Genomic DNA, 23090 nt, shown 5'->3' on the forward strand with positions numbered 1-23090 from the left:
AACCGAAGGGCTTTCTCTGATTTTGCTATTTATAGGTTTATGTTTGAGTAAAATGAACATTGATGTTTTATTCTATAAACTACAGACAATTTTCTCCTGAATTCCAAATAAAAATATTGTGGAATAACCCTTTTTTTTCTTGGCATCTTGGCATGTTCTCCTCCACCACCTCCTGGTGCAAAAATTCAAGCAGTTCAGCTTGGTTGATTGATTATATTTCAGAGGTCTTCAATTTGGTAAAATCTATTAAACTCAGCATTTTTAGATGGTCTCTTATTTTGTTCCAGAGCTGTATCATATTTGAGGTGAAATTTAAAAGAAGAATCTTTTTCTATAACACCCTAACAATCACCCAACTTGCTTTTGAAAAGTCTGATTAGCTAATAATTAGTCAGTTATCTAATCTGAGTCACTGAGGCAAACTTTGTGTCCTGCAGTTGCTGCACATCTTCAAGTAGCTGATGAAGTTCTGTTCTGTCTCTTTCTTGCTGCCATCTTCACTGTGGACTCTCCTGCGTGTCGCTGGTATAAAGGGAATGCTGAAGGAAACCTTTGACATACACTCTGTCTGTGTTCCTGGACCGCGACGCTGTGTTTTGGCTCCGTGTCTTCTGGTCTGGACTGGAGCTGGTGCTGCTGGGTCTGAGAGCAGGCCAGAAGGGGCTTTTTGGCATTTGGTAGAAGAGCTGGCCTGTTGATCTGGGTCGTGTCAGAAGCGGTGTCAAACCCTCAGATGCCTCCTCCGATCGGGTCCCGCTCCATATGTGTCCACGAGCGCCGCTGCGCTGGGACGTCCCCCCGGCTTCAGCCCGCCGCTCTCAGCCCTTATGGTCTCGTTCCAGTTTGGATGAGGACTTGTGCAAGCGCACACTACAAAGTGAATCACAGTTTGTATGTAGTACAAGTGTACACTACAAAGTGAATGCTGGCGCCGCCCCGTTTTTGAAAGTCGCTGGAAACTCTGCAGCCCCGTGTGCTGAGAGTTGGACGGCTGCGGTGGACACATGTCGCCGTCTTTGAAAATGGACAAAATTCAGGCTTCAAGACGGCAGCTGAGACTTCGGCAAGAAGTCTGAGCTTTCCCTCTTTAGTGAGTGGAGCTAGTCAGCTGCTTTTACAATAGAGATGCTATTTTTTCCCCTATATTGTAAATAAATACTGAAAGAACACATAAGGAGTCATGTAGTAACTTAAAAGTGTTAAACAAACCAAAATACTCTGTGAAATAAGCATTTAGGTGCTCTTATCTGAGGTTCTGTTAACGTGCAAATTCTGAGGCTGCATGGTAACTCTGTTGAACTTATCCTGTGCAACAAAGGAAATAATCCTGATGAGTGCCAGTTTCATCACTATAGCATTTTTGATGGTCTTTCCGACGACTGTGCTTGAGGAAACTTTCAAAGTTCTTGAAATTCATCTTTTTGAATTAACTGACCTTCATTCAATACTTATTAAAGTATTTTTTTCTCTATCAAGTTGAGTAGTTCTTGCATTCCATAATATGGATTGGAACATTAAGCAAATAGAGCTATTCACTGTATACCAACTCTACCTCTTCACAACGTTACAAGTTATGCTCTCAAACAAGAAATTCGAGTCAGTAACACTTGACAAGTTCAGCACAGCTGTTAACTGAAAGCCTGAATTCCAGGTGACTACCTTATAAAACTAAAGATGCCAAAATGTGCAAATTTGTTGTACCTACCTTGATGAATCTAAAATATAAAACTTATTCTGGTTTGTTTAACACTTTTTTAAAATGTATTAAATAATTCCATGTCTTTCTTCATAGTTTGGATGACTTTCGATTAGTTTTAGCTTTTTGCAGATTAACTTTCCAATCTAAAGAGAAAATAATTTAAATAATTAAATCCGAATTAAATCAGTCACAATCACAAGTTTTGTTCCAGAATAATTGTGATAAACACTGTTGGAAATTGTGGTGGATTTGTGGGATAGTTTTGCTCAAAATTCAATTCCTGAGACAACAGTAAGAGAAAGATCAATTCACTCAGAAAAAAATCATTTGGGTTCCATATGAATAAGAGCAGATTAGAGAGTTTACCATGCAAACTCTGCCCAGCCTGTCCTGACTCCTGACATGTCACAGGTCAAGGATCATATTGGTTCATGATTACAGCTGTGCCTATAAACTGTGTAAACTGTGATGTGATGACCCGCTGAATTTAAACATATTACTAAGCACAAGAAAGATACATTGATAATAATAGAATAAAAAGCTATTGCTCTCTTTTAAATCGGGTGTCCCATGACTTTTGTCACTCCCCATGAGAGCTAAAAAAAAAAACCACTGCACTGACCTGACGGATATACATGTGTGGAAGTGATTTCTGATGTCACCAGTCACAGTAATTACTAAATGTTGCAATATTAAATATAATAGACTGGTTGGAACTGGCAGAAAGGCTACAGTAGCTCGGAAACATGCTATATAAAGTAGTGGTGAGCAGAAAAGCAGCTTAAAACAAGTCATTATTCAGTGTAAATTATTTCATGTCTTTTTACTTATTTGGCCAAAAACGTTTATACCATTTACGTCTGAATTTTAGCAGTTGCCAAATATTTTCGGTTGCCAAATATCCAGTGCATTTCAAGTTTTCAATTTAAGGTTACCTTCTAAAAACCCTTACTTTAGAAAATCCTGACATGACAAGGGCCCCAGAAATCTCACACCAGACAAAGGAGGCCTGCCTCGACCCACCTAATAAATCAGTTTGAAACAGTTTGAAGTTAATTTTGCTAAGTACTTCACAACAGCGCGGTTTTACACCTCGCTGTGATCGCATGATGGAAACATTATGATTAATTATTGAACACGAATCCATCATCTTTTATTTATGCATGCATTAAGCAGACCTGGGACTTAGCCTAAGCGGCGCGGTGTAATTATTGTTCTATTGTGCCACCGCTCTTCTTTCTGATGTGACTGCTGAAGCGAAAGCGGGACATGATGGATCTAGGCCTCTGCTTTGATTGACGTTTTGCACGGCGGCGTGACCCAGAACGCTTTCTGTTTAATGCCGTTTTTTTCTGCTGTTGCTCGTCTCTGTTTCTCCTTTAGAGGCGGCTTGTAAACACTGATGGAATAACGCGCTCCTCTCTATAATAGGTCAACAGCTGCATTTAAAAAATTAATCAGCGCTTCTTGGCAAGTCGCAAAGGTTAGCCGCTGCGCCTGGAGATGTGATGGGGGGCTCGGGCGTCTCGGCGGAGCTGCGAGGAGCTGCTTTGATGAGGAGAGCATGTAAATGATTTGCGAATCATTAGGGGGCCGCATGCCAGCCTGTGATTCGCTGAGGGAGCGCGTGCGCCACTCTGTGGCTGCAGAATGCAGGTGCAGATGTGTGTCCTTGTGTGTGTTTGTTGAGACAGGGCTTGTTGATTTATTTTGTGTCTAGATTTGTAGAAAAAACAAACACACATACACATATGTAGATGGGCACATAACTATCTAGTGAAATTGATTAAGCTGGTTAGGATTAGGGTTATTATCAGGTTTTGGGTTGAGGTGGGTTAGGCATTCAAAAGTTTTCAGCCGAAGAGCAAAACATTGTTTTTTTTTGTATTATTTTATATGCAGCTCTGCACAAAATAAGAGACTACTTCATTTTCTTTGATTTTGCTTTTTATAGGTTTATGTTTGAGTAAAATAAACATTGTTGTTTTGTTCTATGAAATACGGTAATTTCTTCCAAATTCCAAAAAAAAAAATTGTCATTTAGAGCATTTATTACCAGAAAATAAGAAATGAAAATAACAAAAAAGATGCAGAGATTTCTGACCTTAAATAATGCAAATAAAACAAATTCATATTCATAAAGTTCAGAAATCAGTATTTGGTGGAATAATTCTGGTTTTTAATCACAATTTTTCGTGCATCTTGGCATGTTCTCCTCCACCAGTCTTACACACTGCTTTTGGATAACTTTATGCCTTTACTCCTAGTGCAAAATCAAAGAAACTCACTATTATTAACTGGCCCCTTTTTTTCAAAGCTGTATGTGAACAAAATAACCAAATTAATTATACCAAATAATAATGTTTTTATTTTTGATTATGTGAACAAATTGCAAACAACCAGGGTGTTAAAAATGTTCAGTATAGGGCTGCATGATGATATCAAAAACCAAGAAGCCTTTTACAACTAGATATGAATTGGCACACTGTCCTGGGTAAAATGCTGTAGTGCCCGATGCAGTCCTCCAGGTGTGGACGGTTGTTTCTGGTTGAGAGTAGCTGTGCGCTATTGGCTGCTGCTTCTCACTGGTGTGTGTATGAATGCTGAGTATAAATGATTGTGTGTAAAAAAAAAAAAAAAAGAAAAAAAAAAAAAAGAAAAGGTGATTGTAAAGTGTCCTTGGGTTTCTAGAAAAGTTGCTGCTTATTTTTTTATTTTTTTTTTTACATGTTGACATCATTTGAAGCTGCTAGTTGTTTTTCTTTACATTGCATCACCATTTCATTATTTAGTAGATTATTAAATCGCTTCTAAATGACTTGGTCTACAATCTTTGTCCATTGACTTCCATTGAAATTGATTTTTTTTTTGTACTTCTCAAATAATATTTTATTTTGTACATAAGCAACACTATACAGTACATGCACTGTATATTATATGAAAACTGTTAATCTTTTTTTTCATGCTGAATATAGTTTCCTATACTTGTATCGCTATTGCACACAAATAGAAACATGTGCATATAGAGAGCCAAAGATGCATTCAATTCAAATAGACAGGCAGATGCACGCAAGCATGCACGGACACACACACACACACACACATACATATATATATATATATATATATATATATATATATATATAGATGCACAATAGACACAAGCAGACACCAATGCATGCATTCACATACAATCACACACTCACACACACACACACACACACATGCAGAGCTCTCTATCATCCAACAATCAGACTGTTACTGACATTTAGATTAGCTCACAACAGATTTTAATCTAAGTGCACACATCCATATTAATGGAGAAAGCGAGCGCATGGCTGCTACACACATGTCTGCGCGGGATGGATTTACTGCAGGAAATTAGCTCGGAGAACGAGCATCAGCCCGTGGCCTCTTTTGAATCTGTGTTTACTTTTTACCGACTTGAAATATTGATGCTTTTTCAAGCCGTAGACAGATTACTCCCATAGGTGTCGAGGAGGGTGCGCGCGTGAAGGCGCAGATGAAATATGCATGGCTACCCCGAAATGCTTTTAGTTATTGTAAAATATTCACCCAGGTGTGCACAGGGTAGAGCAATATACGCCAGCTGACAGAGGAGATGAATTTTTCAGAGCTGTACAGATTCATCCCTGCTGAAGCAGCGAGGGCAAATGTCTGATCTCTTACCCCACAGAATCAAAAATAAACATCACTTTTTAAGTTTTAATACGTTTTTATATATATAATTATACTTATGTTTCTAATTTTACTCAATTTTCTTGGAAGAGCCTATTACACAACCCATTCAGAAGAACTCCAGGAAGGTTATAGCCTGTAACATTACAGAAATAAAAGTTCCAGAAATGTTTTGAAAAATGTAGAACATGATTTAAAATCATTTAAAAACATATAAAAAGCTTTTAATGTTTTAATAACTTTTAACATTATAAAAAACTTCCTGCTAACCAATAATTGTTAGCTAGGTTGAAGACCAGCACGTTCCTCCTTTAATAGCACTGCTGAGGTAAACATATGATTTGAAATTGAGAAAAAATATATATATATGATTAGAATAGCATTTTTGAGGTGAATGCGTCATTAGAATAGCACTGCTGATGTAAATTTATGATCAGAATAGCACTACTGAAGTAAATGTATGATTAGAACAGCACTGCTGAGGTGAATGTGTCATTAGAATAGCACTTCTGACATAAATGTATTATCAGAATAGCACTACTAAAGTAAATGTATGATTTAGAATAGCACTGCTGAAGTAAATGTATGATTAGAATTTTAGAATTGCACTGTTGAGGTAAACATATTATTAGAATAGCTCTGCTGAGGTAAATGTATGATTAGAATCTCACTGCTGAAGTGAATATATGCTTAGAATAGAACTGCTGAAATAAATGTATGCTTAGAGTAGCACTGTTGAAGTAAATGTATGATTAGAATACCACTGCTGAAGTACATGTATGATTAGAATATAACTGCTGAAGTGAATGTATGATCAGAATAGCACTGCTAAAGTAATTGTATGATCAAAACAGCACTGCTGAAGTAAAGGTTTGATTAAAATAACACTGCTGAAGTAAACATGTGATTAGAATAGTACTGCTGAAGTAAATGCCTGATCAGAATTTGCACTGCTAAAGTAAATTCATGATTAAAATAGCATTTCTGAGGTAAATATTTAGAAAATGATTAGAATATCACTGCTAAAGTAAATTCATGATTAGGAAACCACTGCTGAGGTAAATATATAATTCCAATAGCACTGCTGAGGTAAAAGTTTGATTAGAATAGCACTGCTTAAGTAAATTTATGATTAGAATAGCATTGTTGAAGCTAATGAATTATGCCTTGAAGCAAAACTACAGATGTCCATAGTTATAATGTTTACCTTTATACATTGCACACAACCCACGAACACCTGTATGCGATTTGTCTTTTTAAAATACATTTCTACCTTTATCTTCTAATCTTTATGAGCTTCAGCCGGAGCCGGAAAAGCTGTAGGTGTCGATGCTGTGCTGTTACGGTTCTCTCTGCTGTCACAAATTCCTCACCAAAGTGAATTTCCTTTCCTGTCAATACCAATCAGAGCTTTGCCCCTCAGCTCTCAGGAGTGCGTGATCCAATAAAGCGCTGACACTTTCTTTAGGCACAGCAACCTCTGCATCACGTTAGTCCTACAGCGTTCTATTACATGCAGTGTTTGCAGTTTGTGCAACCCACCTTTAACACTTAACATGGATACGTCTTATAGGAACTAACCTATTTTCTGGTATTTCCAGAGTTTTGCAACATTTAGCCGTAGCAGTGAATACGCAATAGCAAACTCATTTTTTGCAGTTTATCATTCATTAGTTACTTTTTTCATCATTGCATGAACTTAAATAGTCTATGTCTATTAATTGAATTGCATAAAGCAATTAAACACTTTTATTTGAACATCCCCATAACAAAAAACAGAGTATAAAACATGTACTACAGCAGTGCTATTCTTTTCACTAGTGATGCCCCAACACCAGAAGGATGAAGACTAGCACATGCCTCCTCCGATACATGTAAAGTCAACCACCGCCTCTTTTCAAACTGCTGCTGATGCAGCATTGCCGAGCAGCATCACAGCGCACTCGGAGGAAAGTGCAGCGACTCAGTTCCGATACATCAGCTCACAGACGCCCTGTGCTGATCAACATCACCTTTTAGAGTCATGAGGGGAGAAAGCACCATCTACCCTCCCAGAGAGAGCAAGGCCAATTGTGCTCTCTCGGGGCTCCGGTAGCTGATAGCAAGCTACATGAACAGGATTCGAATTGGCGATCTCCGCAGTGCTATTCTAATCATAAATTTACCACAGCAGTGCTATTCAAGTCTCAGGTCAGTGTACATAGACTAAGGCACACAATCTTTTCATAAACAAATTAAAATGCTAAGGTGTAGTTAGCTAGCAGCCTCAGCTAATGTTACTATCCTAGCCCTGTTCACCTCATATCTTTAAATGGGCAAATTTATCTGGATTTATCTGAAATTCAAACAAGCTAAAAAGAATAGAAATAGAAGCAGTGAGGCTATTTTATAAATGTTAAGTAGTAAAAAGTACAGAAAATTGTGTGAAAATGTAAGGAGTAGAATTAAAAAGTCATCTGAAAAATAGTAACTCCAGTAAAGTATAGTTAACCAACATTTTTACTATTTAAATCAAATTGTATTGATTTTTATAGGAAACAATCATAACATATTGTAAAAAAAAAAAGCTGCATTCAAAAGTTCTAGTATCCTATCCTAGCCCTGTACAGCTAACATATTTTAGCTGGTAAACAGCATGATCATTTCTGCTTAATGTTTTTGTTTGTTTCATTTAGAGGAGTAGAGCGAAAAATGAACTTAAACCTGCCGTTTTCTATGGCTCTTATCCTTTTTTTGCGTAGACAGGATCATTTTGGTCGACAAATAATCTGTGCATCCCTATTTAGTAGTACTTTTCAAGAGGAATCTTGAGAAATCTGTAAGTAGAGACAGTTGCAATTTGGAATTTGACTATCTGGATGGAGAGAATTATTTGAATTTATCTGGAATTAAAACAATTTCAAAGGAAATATGAGTAATGATGCTATTTTGCAAATGAAAGGAGTAGAAAGTACAGATGATTGTGTGAAAATGTAAGAATTAAATTAAAGTAGAATTAAAAAGTCATCTGAAAAATAATTACTCCAGTAAAGTATAGATAACCAACATTTCTACTATTTGAAGATACATATTGTGTTTGTTTGTTTAATTCAGAGGAGTAGAGCAAAAAAATGAACTTGCTGTTTTCGATGGCTCTTATCCTTTTTTTTGTGGAGACAGAATATTTTTGGTTATCAAATAATCAGTGCATCCCTATTTAGTAGTACTTTTTGAAGCAGAATCTTGAGAAATATATAAGTAGAGATGGTTGCAATTTGGAATTTGGATTGAGAATTTTTTTGGTTAATCACATGTTTTACCACTCAGCTCCAGGATGCTCCTGGCATTATATAAAACGACCAAATAACTGAGCTTTTCTATGCACGTGCTTCCCTCAGCAGTGCTCTGCTTCCTACAGTGAATGATCCAAATCTGACTTAACTGGCCTCCCCTGTTAATCTTAACTGCAGCCTGGCACGACACCTCTCTCCCTGAGCCTCCTTCGCTCTTTGCTTCCTCCATCCAGGATATTGAGAAAGACCTTTGTCAGGAAGGGGAGGCCCGTGGGGTGTTAAGGGGATATGGAACCCACTGTGATAGATTACTGTATCACCTTTCAGATGGCAGCTACTGTCAATACCTCTTTCACAGCTGTAGAGATGTAAGAAGCATCTCCACCCAGCATGTTCTGCAGAGAACCTACAGATTAAGCCTTGATTTAATGTAATTGGGTGCTTAAAGTGAAAGTTTGGCCAGAAAATAAATGTAAAATTTAAAAAGTCTGTATGCTAAGCACTTCTTTAACTTTAGCTTTCCACTGGCTTTACAAACGTGTCTCATTCAGTACTCTGTAGGTAGAAGTATAGATACTAGGGTTTAAAATACTCCTGTAGAAGTTGGAGTATCAACTCAAGCTGTATTTTACTCTTTAAGTTTCAAAACTGCTTAAAGTATAAAAGGTAAAGTAATGTAAAGGAAAAAAATAAAGCCATTAAGGACAAAAGCTTAAGCCAGCCTTTTTCCTAAAAGCTATAATGACTATAATGTTGTAATAAAATGTTAATGTTGATACATTTGGGATGCACTAGGCTCCTTAGTGTTTCAGCTACATATATGCCCATTAAAAAAGAATATATTTCACTACAGTGCAAATGTATTAAAGTTAAGTAAACCTTAGTTGGACATTTTGAGAGCTTGAGATTTCTTGAGTCTCTGCACGGATCATCTTCATACAAGGCTACATATGTCTGCTATGTTTTTGCTGGAGTGTGTGTGTGTGTGTGGGGGGGGGGGGGGGGTGTCTGGGACGTGTGCAGGTGTGATGGATCGCAGTATAAACCAATAGGGAGTCAGAATGGTACATGTTTATACTTCTCTACATCCAATCATAACCAGATTCACTCTATCTGGATGAAGAGATTTATCTGGATAGGTTTTTTTTTATTGAATGATGAGAAACCAGAAGGAAAACAACCTGAAATGAATTAGGAGTAACAAGGCTATTTTTTTAAATGTAAGGAGTAGAAACTTTAGATAATTGTGTGAAAATATAAGGAGTAGAAGTAAAAAATTGTCAGAAAAATAACATTTCTACTTAATCTCCTAAGATGTGAACTCCCGCATCGCATGCATTTTTTATTTCTTTTTGCTATTTGGGCTAATTGGCACCTGATTAGTGTAAAAACAAAGACGTATTTTTTACATTATGTCATTTATGAGAAAAATGATCCACATATGAGGACTTTAGTTGTATATTTCATCAGAATGCAATGAAGTAATTTTGTAGTAATTAGTGTTAATTTGTTAGTAATTTTGTGCAAAACATTTATTTTGTGCCTGAACACAAAATGAATGAGAATTTTTTGCCTGAGTGCAAAACAAAAGTCGAAACAACAATTGTGCCCTTTTGAGTGATATGGCTCATTTGAAGTGCTGCTTCAACACGAAAACATAGCAAAGTAAAAAACGAAACAAAACTTATAAATTTCTGAACAAAATCAAAACTGTAACCTGTTAAACCGACTACAGGTAGTAGGTGAGCTGGCAATGCTTGGGGTATGTGGCCCTCAACAGGAAGATGACATGGAAACATGGATAAAATGAAAGAAAATGGTTGAAATGCCCAAAATAAAAAATAAAAAAACTTAGAACTGACTTAAAAGGAAGATTCTCATTCAGTATCAGCCATAGAAGACGAAGACGAATCGAGAAGCTGATTCCGCACAGCTTTCCATCTATGTGAAATACATCATGCGCATATATATATACGCAGACCCCTGTTGAAAAGCCCCCTAATCCCAGGCTCCGTGGCATGCCTGCCACATTAAAAGCTAGGAGTTGTTCTTCATGGAATAAATAAATAGGGTGTCCTGAGCTGTCAGGCGGGTGGCGTGAAGCGCATTGTGTTGGCCGTAGAGGGATCTGACAGCGTATGAATCACAAAAAACCTGCGCAGGAGCGGCAGCCGTTAATATGCAAACAGAAGAGATGGGCTCGGGTTTAATTTATATAATATTCCCAGAAGAATCATTATTATTCCTGGGATCTTGCCGGCAACATTTGGCCTTTAAAGAAATTAACTTTGTCTCCTTGCTAAGTACACCAATACATCAAGCCCTAATCTCCCCGGCAGATGAATCATATTTCAAATTATACAAGACGAATGTATTCGTATTTCATATTTTTCTAATTTTTCCTGTCTGACCATCTGTATGTGTTAAGACTTACTAAGATTAATCTCTTGATCCTATTGGAGCAGGAGCCAGGTGTTTTTCCTAATACAAGTGTGAGTAAATAAGGCCGAGTATCAAGACCTAATCCCTGGCATTATTTTTTATATTTCAGTAATATATCTGGGACAGCGGTTTTACCCGTCTTATACCAATGTCAGACTCGCTTTTGTGATTTCGGATGTGTGTGTGTGTGTGTGTGTGTGTGTACGTGTGTGTGTGTGTGTGTCTGAAATCCCATATGTGCTGCATTGTGAATATCAGTGGCGTATGAAATTGCTCTGCATGTCTCCAGATCACTGTGCTAAATCATTTAAGAGCTCCATCCCTTTGAAAGGGGATCAGGCTTGCTAGGAGCCTCTGTATTTGTGTGTGTGTGTGTGTGTGTGTGTGTGTGTGTGTGTGTGTGTAAAAGAGAGAGGTTGGGGTATTTGGTTGTGTGTCTGTGTGTGTGTGTGGGGGGGGGGGGTTCAAACAGGGAAGGCAAAAGGTCACCATCACCATGACCTACATCAATCTCTACAGCTACAAGGCCTCCATGATTACTTTTCCCTGAAACAGGAAGTAGCCTATTTCATCCTCTGATCCGTATTTTTTATCAGTTTTTTCCTTTTCTTTTTTTTTTTTTTTTTTGTTTGTTCTGACACAAGCTAAAAACTCTCTTAGCATTAGTTTTCCAGGCTACAGCAAAGGTCAGCAATGGTTCAGTAACAGACATACATTCTACGTACATGTCTGTGCTGTAGAATTGTCTTGTCTTTCCTGAGGCTTTTCTGTCCTCTAGTGTAACAAGACACTTAGAGCCTAGTACCACAGTAACTAATTCCTAATGACGTGTTGCTCTGATCAAAGATGGAAATGCAAAGGCAAATCCAGGGTCGATTCTGGATTTCGGGAGTACGCATACATGCATGTGTAAACGTCTGTCTGGGCTTTATTCTTCTGTAGGCCAGCATAGACCACTCAGGGGTCATGATTGATAAACAAATTAGGCTAAAACACTTTATTAGTCCATTCTTTGCTCATATCACATATTTGAAAGGGTCCCTATTTTGCATTTATTTTCCATTGAAGACATTTGCAGAACAAAACATGAGCATTCTCCAACTGTTCTTTAGCCCTTAAGATGATTCAGATGGGATTTAGATTACTCTTTTTACCTGAGGAGTTGTTTTAATGTAATTTTACAAGCACTTTTCTCAATAGTTCTAGATGGACTTTCAGAACAATTAGTCAGTACAGACCATTGAGTCACTCTTTAAACAAACCAGAAGGTATAATAATTGGTGTTGTGTCAAAATCAAAGATGGAAATGCAAAACCGGGTTGATTTCTGGATTTCTGGAGCACGACTGTTGCATACATGCATGTGTAAACGTCTGTCACAGCTTTATTCTTCTGTAGGCCAGCATAGACCCATGGGTCATGAGTGGTGAGTAATTTCTACATAAACAAATTAGGCTAAAACACTTCAGTAGTCCATTCTTTGCTCATATCAAGTATTTGAAAGGGTCCATATTTTGCATTTTTTTCCCATTGAAGACATTTTCCAACTGTTCTTCAGCTCTTAAGACCTTTTAAGACTATTTATAGGTGTTGTGTTGAACTATGACTCCCCTTGGCAAGAGTATGGATACCAATGCTTAGTCTAGGAATTATTTTTTTTATTGTAACAGTAGATTAACTCTTATTTATATACAGAAATAAAAGGAACCTAAGGATAATCTAAGGAGGGGGTGGGATGTGTGTGTGTGGAGCATGTAGGCAAAGGGTAGTCGGATTGTGACAGAGAGCTAGAATTCAGCACAACACCTGAAAGCAAAGCAAAGTATATCGCCAAACTCAAAACTCATAACATTCAACTAACCAATAAATGTTGTAAATGCTTTGATTAGATTACCCACAAACTTGAATTATAAAGTAACAGTACAGTGTAAAACTTATATTTCAGTATCAGTAATGCCTTGTTTTATGTTTCATAGTTCAGTATTATTATGTATGCTGTACAATCCTTATTCTGGCTTCATCTCCTCAGTATAAAACCCTTTGGTTTGGCTGAATCAGTCCCAGCCATGTGAATCTCTGCTGTGGAACAATAAAGCAGGATGATTAGGGCGGCCATTTGCAATATGAAAATGAATTCCTCAGCCCCTCTGAGGCTGTTCCTGGGTCAGTGCCCACACGGCTCACGGCCGTGCTGTAATTCATCCTCCGCATTATCTCAATAATGATATATGCCTGGCATTATGAATGGAGATGTTTCCCCTGATGGCGATTTACATGCTATTCGGGAAGGCTGGCGGATCAGTTTCGTCCTCTGCAAATCCTGAAGATGGCAATGAGGCTCCACCGCGCCGCTGGAGTCAGGTGGGTAAAGAGCAGGTTGCCTTGTTTTGGTAAATCCCTCTCCAAGCAGTGGCTTGTTAAAGGTACAGTGCTGTTGTTATGTTGTGTAAAAGGAATGAGAAGGATAGTTTATATATACAGCTCTGGAAAAAAATAAGACCAATTTAGTTTCTGAAACAGTTTCTCTGATTTTAATGTTTATAGTTAGATGTTTAAATAAAATTAACATTGTTTTTTTATTCTATAATCTATGGACAACATTTCTCCCAAATTCCAAATACAAAAACTGTCATTTAGAGCATTTATTCACAAAATTCATATTTATAAACTTTTAAGAGATCAGAAATCAATATTTGTTTTAATCACAATTTTCATGCATCTTGGCATGTTCTCCTCCACCAGTCTTACACACTGCTTTTGGATAACTTTATGCTACTCACTCCTGTTGCAAAAATTCAAGCAGTTCAGTTTGGTTTGATGGCTTGTGATCATCCATCTTCCTCTTGATTATATTCCAAAGGTTTTCAGTTTGGTAAAATCAAAGAAACTGCCAGAGCTGTATATTGCATATACTGTAGAAAAAAAACATACACCAGTTTATGTTAAGAAGATGCACCATAGGGTTTTTTGTATTGTATGGTTCTATATAATGCAAAAATAAATACATTTAAAAATATATATTTTTTTTCTTTTAATCAAGAACTTTGAAGAACACCAGTCAAAAAGAAAAGTGTATAGTTTTAGAGTGGTAACAGCACTATTAATAGAACAGTTGTGTTTAGTACCCAAAAATTGGTACTTTGACCATTTTTTATTTAAATTGGTACAACACATTGTTTTCTTCTCTAAAAGGTTCTGTAAGGAACTCTTAGCTACAGTTTATTAATAAGGAGGAGCTCATTAATGTGCATTAGCTGATATATTTTTTTATTTACATAGTGGTTTTATTCAATTCAGGTTTTATTTAATGGTTTTGTTTAAACATTTGTATATTTTAATTCTAATGTCTAAATATTCACTAGTGAACAAATTAAAAGTTCAGTGCTCTGTAAAATGTGTAATTACATTGTTATACCAATGTAAAATCATTATTTCAGTGGCAAAAAAATTAGATACAGTGAAAAATGGAATTTGCCAAAAGTGCCAAAAAAGCACTTTATTTGTTTAGCATAATTAGTACACAAATTTAAATTATATAGAACAATTACTCATTTATGTTAAATCATGGTGCATCATTTCCTCTAATTTTAGATTTTTCGTTTTAGTAGAAGCTGCAATTTAGGAAGTTAGGATGCAAGTTAGGATTTTTGTCTGTTGGACATTTCCCACGTTTGACCAGCAGTGTAATTAATGCACAATTTAAAGTCGGGGGGAGAGTGCCAGATTTGAAAGACTCAAGATACATATCCATGAGGGGTGGAATTAATTTATTTTTAGAATAATTTATATATTTCTATCGGTATGCCGCCAGGTCCCGTTGTTTTACCACTTTTCATGCTGCTAATTGCCTCTGCGAGCTCTTCGGTTTCCAATTTACGATCTTAAGATGCAGAATATTTTTCTTCTAATGTAGAGAATGATATAAGTTATGAGTATATGAGTTAAGAAATTCTGACTGGCTCTGTTGTGAGATATGTGCATATTCTGAACTATATAGGGTCTGGAAAGTCAGGATTTTTATACAGAACTGTGAATAATTTATTTTAAATAATATGATGGTGTTTCCTCTTATGTTTATGTTTTTTAGGAGCTGCAATTCTTTGTTTATTTCTTTGAAAAAGCAAGACAAAAATGTTATGAATTGTAACAAAATGCAGCTAATTCAGTGAAAACTAGCAACAAATGCATGTTTGATATTTGGTATATGGCTTTTGGTATTCAGTATTCAGTTTTTTTTTTGTTTAATTTGTTTGGTTGACTTCAGTGCATCCCTACATTAAACTTTATAAAAAAAAATAATAATATAATTTATCAAAGAAATGTATGCAACAATATAAGTTCCAAATGAAAATAGTTATCTTAACAGGCCTATAGCTACAAAGTTATTCACCTCTAAAGCAGACCTGACAGACCCCTAGGTCCAGCTCGCACGCCAATGTGCACGAGGTACAAAGAGTTTATTGGGCGTTTATGCCAGGATGCGTGCTCCTGCTTGTCGGAGGCGAGCTCCGGTGTCCGCTCGGGGTGTCGGGCCAAATTAAGAAGCCCGGGTGCTAAACAGTGGTGGGTTTTGTGTACGGAGACTGTGCATGTTTGCGTGTGTTTGAGTGAAGACGTCGGCCGTCAGAGGGCTAATTGATGACTGGTGGCTGCGTATCGGAAGCCGACGCAACGGAAAGTGGCGGGAGGGGGTGGCGATAGCTGTTCTCTGGGGTTTCTCTTTGAACTGGCAGCGCTGTGGAGAAGTGGCGGGGCTAACGGCTGAGCGCAGCACTGCATGGGGCGGCCGCATCACTCCCTCCCTCCCTACATCCCTTCATCCCTCCCTCCTTCCTTCCTTCCTCCCTTCCATCAGGCCCCGGCCCCTCGGCGGCGTCTACAAAGCAGCCTACCAGTGCATGTCTGCGGCCTGGAAACACCTCAGCTTTCGTTTTACTCTGGAGATGAGACTCAAACTCTCTCATTCTCTTTATCTCATTCTGTCTCTATAAATGATGTCCAGTTCGAGACATACCATTTATTCAGTCTTGAGTACTAAAGTAACAGATATATTTATATAAAAGTGTTTGCAGAAAAGCTATAACTTAAAGCTCCACTAGGTAGGATTGAGATTTTGTGCTCGTGGGCTCCCCCTACAGTTGTAGAGTGTAATAAATGTTTCAGGCGGATTAGTTAGGTCTCTTTCTCGTTTTCTGGCTTTCACAGACATATTCAGTCTTTTTCCAGCTTCTGCCAGAGTGTCTGTATGTTAGTTTGTAAAAAATGAACCAGTAGTCCTTGTCGAACTGTTAGAACTAAAGGTCGGAAAGCAGGTCGCAGTTCTCGTGAGCGTTGGACGCGGCCACCTCGGAAACTCACAGAGTCTGGTTTGAGCTCAGAGGAGCTCTGGTACAGACACAAGAGCACTGCTTTTCCTCCTATTACACCTCAATGCAGCGCTGCAGTGAGTTTCAAGCTGTAATTTTACTTTTTTAAAAAGATAAAAAAAAAATCAAGGAATTCCGACCTAGTACTGCTTTAAGTCTTAGGGCAAGACTACACTCCACCAACAGTTTATTTTTACACCGTGCACCTGCGTCGTTTAAATAGCAACAGTGCTTGTGAATATATCTACTTTATACCGACTGGTGTAGTGGTCTCGAAATGAGGTGTGTTCAGGTAAATTTTTGGCGTATTGCTATCTGCGCAGTGCACAGTTGATGGCTCACCTACAGATCGCTAAAATATGGCATTTAGAGTTTTAAACAGCATCAAATCCTAATAATAAAATGCTCTAAATACATCTACTCAATATGTGGAAACGTTAAATTGAATTTAATTTATCCGTCACACCTCCAGAATTGTAATTTAATGATATTATTTTTTACTTAGTAAACCCAATAAAAGATTAACTAATTAACTCGACATAAGCAACATAGTAACTATGGTTCTAGATAACACATTTACATACACATAGCTTTAGGTTTAATACAAAATAGACTCTGTAACTAAAACTAAATTTACATATGTATTTATTTATTTATTTATTTCTATATAAATAAATGTATAAAACATTGATTTAGATTATCAAACAAAAACAACTTTACAGGAGAGTAAAAAGAACATACTCAACTTTTAATGGAAACATTTTAGTCAAGGTCGATTTGAAGTATTTCTATTGGTTCTATTGGTTTCTATTGGTATTTCACTCACAATGAAATTAAAAGACCACATAAACAAGAACTGGCAATATATATATATATATATATATATATATATATATATATATATATATATATATATATATATATATATATATATATAAATATATATATATATATATATAAATATATATAAATAGATATATAAATATATTTTGTTGGACAGCAATGTTTTTAGGGGTTTAAAAAGAGTTTTATAAATATATACTTTCATTTGAATTAAAAATAGAAAAGTAAATAAAACAGTGACAAATAAAAAAGACATTTTAATAAAACGACAAATAAATAAAATGAGGGGTTATAAATAATGATCTCAATTAGGGCTGCAATTAATTTAAATGAGTTTAAATGTGATTTAGTGAGTAACTTAGTGAGTTATTGGTTGTATTTGGGCACTTTTGGAGACACAGGCCGAGCTGAGTCTCATCGTTGCAGCCGTAATATAAATGATAAGAGTGGATCTCTATGTAATTACACAATAATAACAGTACTTAAATAATATAATAATCCTGCAGTTCAGGTTTATACCTCTATGGGTTTAAAGGTACAGTAGTTTGTATCTGTAGTTTGTCGTTTTTGTTCTGCTTGTCGTTCTCTGAACCGGCAGCGTGTTCTTGTTTACTGTGGGATAATTCTGGAGGTGATGGCTGTCTGAGCCCGGCGGGACTCTCTGTCTCCAAAGTAAACACGCTGAACACACCCTGCGCCCGGCCGACTGGCCTTCATTACAGCGTGTGATTGGTAGCACATGGCGGCGGGGTGCGGCGTGTGTATGTTGTGTGTTTTCCTCACACGGAAGGTGCGTAGGGGGAAATTGCGGAGTTGCCGTGCTGTAAGCCGACTCCTGCCGCTGATTTCCTGTGCTTTAGTCTGCACGCGTGGCTGGCCGGCTGCCCGCTGGCCGCTCTGCGCTGGGGGAGACGCCCGGACGCCAAGGGCCCAAATCAGGCCTGGCAGGCCGGTGGAACTCTAATCACTGTGTATATACCTGAATTAAGAGACGGAAAACACAGCTTACTGTACCTCTGTTACCACCTCTTCATCATTACCGTGAGCACAGTCAGCATCCAGGGCCTGTGTAGACCAGGGCTCGCCTCATAACTGAACTTTTCTAATTTTCTATTATTTCATTCCAAAAAAGAAAACATAAAAACAATTTACACTGAATAATTTATAATTTATAATTTTTAAGTCATAATATTCTATAGTCTTTGTTGGTGTATCTACTGTGATGCCAGAAATGTTTAGTGGTAAATAAATATTCAGATATTTAATTCTTGTATATTTAGGACTTTAAAATACACTTAAAACCCTTAAATACAAAAATCAACAGTGCGCCTTATAATCTGGTGATCCTTATGTATGAATTTTACCAGTCAGGTATTAAGGAGCAGTAAAGCCACTCAGTTATAAAGGTGAGTTTTCAGTAAAGTATCTCCAGCACTAGAGCTGGGTGCAGCAGCATTAGCATTAGCCCTTCACCGCAGCGCAAGCTCTTTCAGCGTTCAGAGAGGAGTAAATTGGACTGTATGTTAAAACGGGATACTTAGGACAAACTGCTAGCTGATAGTGCCCTGGGCTGCCGAAACACTCATGGTTCGTTACTAGTTAGTTACTAGTTACTGCAGTTAGCGGCTAATGCTAATGCTGCTGCACCCAGCCTTAGTGCTGGAGAAACTTCATTAAAAAGTCACTCTAATAATTATTAACATAATATAAAGCTTACTGTAAATACACATATGCATTTTACTCACCCAAATAAAGTTTTCAGGAGAGAAATTTGTGTAGATTAACATCCTTGCTCCTTTGACTTTTTATTGTTTTTATTATTATTATTATTTTTTAAAGAATTACAGTTTTAGTTACTCAGTTGCTTCCCTCAGCTTTCTGGCATCCTTACTAGTTTTTATGGAAATAGACCAGAAAATAAACGTTTATTGATAGTACGCCTTATAATTGGGAGCGCCTTATAGTCCGTAAAATAGAGACAAAATAACTAAAAAAAAACTGAAGTACTTGGTCAAAGATTTAATGTTGATTCTGATTCTCATGTCAAAGCAAGACAATTAAAAAATGAGGCTATTAAACTCATGCAATGTTGAACTGAAACTGTCTCTATATAAATTTGCCTTATACAATTTGCCTACACTTTGTAAATGGTAATAAGTGCTGGTGATTTGTATGATTTTGAGTGTCATTTGTAACTCTTTGTAAACATTTGCCAAATTGACATCTCTTTGTAATGTATACTAATATACAATGTACTGTTTTTATCTGTAATGGGTTTGGTACAGTCTAGGGGAGATTTGGCCTGAGAGGTGAATATAAATGTTTCCATAATTTAAAAACCTTCCAAAAACTTTTTTTTTTTCAATAAAATGTGTCGCAAAATCCATTTTAAAGGGCAGTGGGAGTTAACAGTAAGTTTTATAATCTACTGACAAAGTACTGACATAGCAACATACTATATAAACACAGTGGTGCATACAGTATATATATTGTATATATGTATACATAAATATACAAGAGGAAATCCAGTAGACGTAATAAAACAGGAGATGATATACTCAAGAATATCTCAGCATGTTTAAAACACATGTCGCTACAGAGTTGTGTATGTTGTGTATGTTTGTGTGTTGTTGAAGAGGGGGGGTGTTATGTATGTGTTTGTGTGTTGGATATTGTGTGTGTGTGTGTGGGTGGGGGGGGGGGGGGGGGTCTACTGCATGTCCTGGGTGAAGATGAAAAGTTTTGCGGACTTGTAACCCTTCTCCCGCTGCCGCTAATCTCCTGAGAGCCCTGTAATCCTGCGCTGTGTGCACATGTCGCAAGCAGCAATATTACTGTTCATATTCATAATCTGCTCTCGCGCCTTTCTGTCCCACCCAACCCGAACGCCGTGTTCCTCCGGGAATTAACTGTACTACAGTGTTCATTCACTAAAGTCTCTCTCTCGCTCTCTCTCCCTCTCCCTGCTCTTTTTCTTATTGTCTCACTATAGATGCGTTCTTTCCCACTTTTCTCTCTTTAAGGCTTTCTGTCTCTTTCTTTCCTTTACTATCACACCTTTTTTCTATTTTTCTTCCTCTATCTCACTGTATCTAGCTCTGTTTCTCATCTTTTCTGGTTCCATCCCTCTCTCTCTCTCTGCTCTTTCTTGTATTATCTCACTCTATATGCTTTCTTTCTTGCTTCTTTTTTATTTTAAACACTTTCTTCCTCTCTCTTTTTCTAGTTTTTACTCTCACCTTTCTTCTATTTCTTTTTCTCTCAGTATTTAGCTCTGTCTCTTACCTTTTCTAATTCCATGTCTCCCTCTCTGTTTTCCTCTTCTACACTGTATCTAGCTCTGTTTCTCATCACCTTCTCCAAATCCATATCTTTCTCTCCCTTTCTCTTTCCCTTTTCTATGTTTTCACTTTTAATGTTCACAATAGCTCTTTCTCTTTTACACTCTTACCATATCCTACTTCTCTTTCTGTCCTTCTCTCTCTCTCTTTATCTTGCTCTACCTATATTCTTTGCATTTTTTTCACATTTTCCATCTCTCTGCATCTACATTCCCTCTCTTTCGGTCTCAGTTTTTGTCTTCCCCTCTCTTTCTCTCCTTTACACTCTCACTATAACTTAATTCTCTTTATTTCTATATCTTTTACTCTTCTGACCTTATCTTTCTTTGCTTCCTCTCTCTGTTTTTCTTTCTTTCTGTTTGTCTCTGAATATCTTTCCCTCTTTTTTTAATCTATTTCTCCTTTACTCTCTTGCTTCATCTTTCTTCTCTTTTTGTGTATTTTTCTAACTCTAATCTCTTTCTCTATTTCTTTCTGTCTTCTTCTCTAGCGCTTTTTTCTCTTTTCTTTCGATCTTTTAGGCTGTCTCTCACCTGTAACTCTCTCTCTCTCTCTCTCTCTCTCTTTTATTTTTTGTTATAACTTTTATGCCATCACATGTTCTTTCTTCACTTTCTATTTCTTTTTTCTTGTCTCTCTTTGTGTCTCTCTTTAGGTTGTCTCTTACTCTTTACGTTACTCTTTCTTTCTATCTCTTTTTTATTTACCCACACTATCTTTCTTCTCTTTCTGCCCCTATCTCTGTTTCTCTCTGTCTTTCTCTCTCTCTCTCTCTTTCTCTCTCTCTCTCTCTCTGTCCGTAAGTTCGATCCCAAGCGTTATGTTTTTTCATGAACACATAACATGAAAGCACACACACACACACACACACATTCTCACACGCTGCTCAGATGTTGACAGTGTGGCAGGTGAAGCTGTAGGAGGGCTAAAGCAGGTTTAAGTTGTCCTGCCGTATGATACCTGGCTCAGCTCTGTGCCGGGTGCGGTGGCAGCACTGGAGGAGGACCCGGCGCATCAGTGTAATACTTATAAAGCTTATTAAAAGCCTGTTGACACCAAGACATGCCAGGCAACACACGCGATTAGACAGTGGCAGCGCTGACGTGAACCATGTCACTAAAAGCGTGTAAAAATTACGGAGCTTGGCTAACTGACGAGGCATCGCCGCACTTTAGGGAAAAGCCGAATAAAGTGTCATTACATATTTTTAGTTTTCATGATGGCAATTCGTTTGTCGTTCTGTGGTTTTACAGTAGATTTGCTGCTGTTCAGAGCTGTATTAAGCTGATTTTGGACAGTTGTAAACAGCATGGAATAAACAGCATCGGAGGAAATGGTACACAGAAAATATGAGCTGTTAACAGACTTTTTGCTTTGGATTATTAATGCCTAACATTAGAATAGCATTTATTATCTTAATCTAAACTAATATATATATATATATATATATATATATATATATATATATATATATATATATAGATAGAATAGATATAGATAGATAGATAGATAGATAGATAGATAGATAGATAGATAGATAGTTGTAAATAATAATCTATAGATGTTTATCAGTAAATTACACTGTATAACCAAGGTAAAAGGAAGTTTAGCTGGTGATACAATGATTAATACAATGAATAAAACAATGTGAAGCTAAATGAATAGATGAAATTCTTAATAATAGAGGGGAAAAAGGATTATTTCAGCAAATCCATAGAAGGATCACTTTTGATTCCATTCCAGAGCCTAAAAATGGTTCTTTTGGGAACCCACTGGGGTTTTGTCTTTGTATTTTCCATTTTAAGAGTGTGTTTGAACAACAGCAATATTTGACACCAATAACCATTAAAATATATCTGAAAAATCATTGGTAATTCTATAATTTAGGGGTATTTTTACCTCTAATATCTGATCTACTGGTTCACACTCTTTAGTACAGGTATGGTACAACATTAGGACATTTAATTAGAGATAGAGGAGGATGAGTAGGCTATAGAGTACAAACACACAGTACAGTTTTACTGCTGCTCTAGTCTTTCACACCGCTTAATCGAGGGGTGCACATACATACTGTATGTAACATTTACCATCTGTATCTTTTCATCAATGTGTTTAAATACATTTAAATAGCAATATGTAACAGTAAAGTCCCATATATACTATATTTTCTTCCTATATCATGCATCCACAGTTACTATAATGAATTTTTCAGTAGGGTAGCAAACCCACAGCATTTTCTTCTGGCCCCCATAAACGGTTTTTAACCCTAAATGAATGACTTGGGATCTTGGGAAGCCTTTCACCACGAAGCAGCCGACTTTTTAGAACACTCTTTATTTGTTTCTATTCTATTTACTTTCATCTGTTCCTGATCCATTTTTTTTTTTAGATCTGTCTCAGTGAGACTGGGTGTTAGGAGTGTGTGTTTG

The 23090-nt window shown here is 37.0% G+C and overlaps 1 long non-coding RNA gene across 1 annotated transcript in view; it reads left to right on the forward strand.

Moving 5' to 3' along the window:
• LOC125787177 (uncharacterized) overlaps positions 1–4361 on the forward strand; it is a 10992-nt gene extending 6631 nt beyond the window's left edge. Inside the window, exon 2 of the long non-coding RNA XR_007429120.1 lies at positions 1–4361. This exon is cut by the window's left edge and continues 1414 nt beyond it. This is a non-coding gene — a long non-coding RNA (uncharacterized LOC125787177).
• Positions 4362–23090: the final 18729 nt, after the last annotated feature.

Source organism: Astyanax mexicanus, chromosome 23 (genome assembly GCF_023375975.1).
Source record: "Astyanax mexicanus isolate ESR-SI-001 chromosome 23, AstMex3_surface, whole genome shotgun sequence".
Lineage (NCBI taxonomy): Eukaryota > Metazoa > Chordata > Actinopteri > Characiformes > Acestrorhamphidae > Astyanax > Astyanax mexicanus.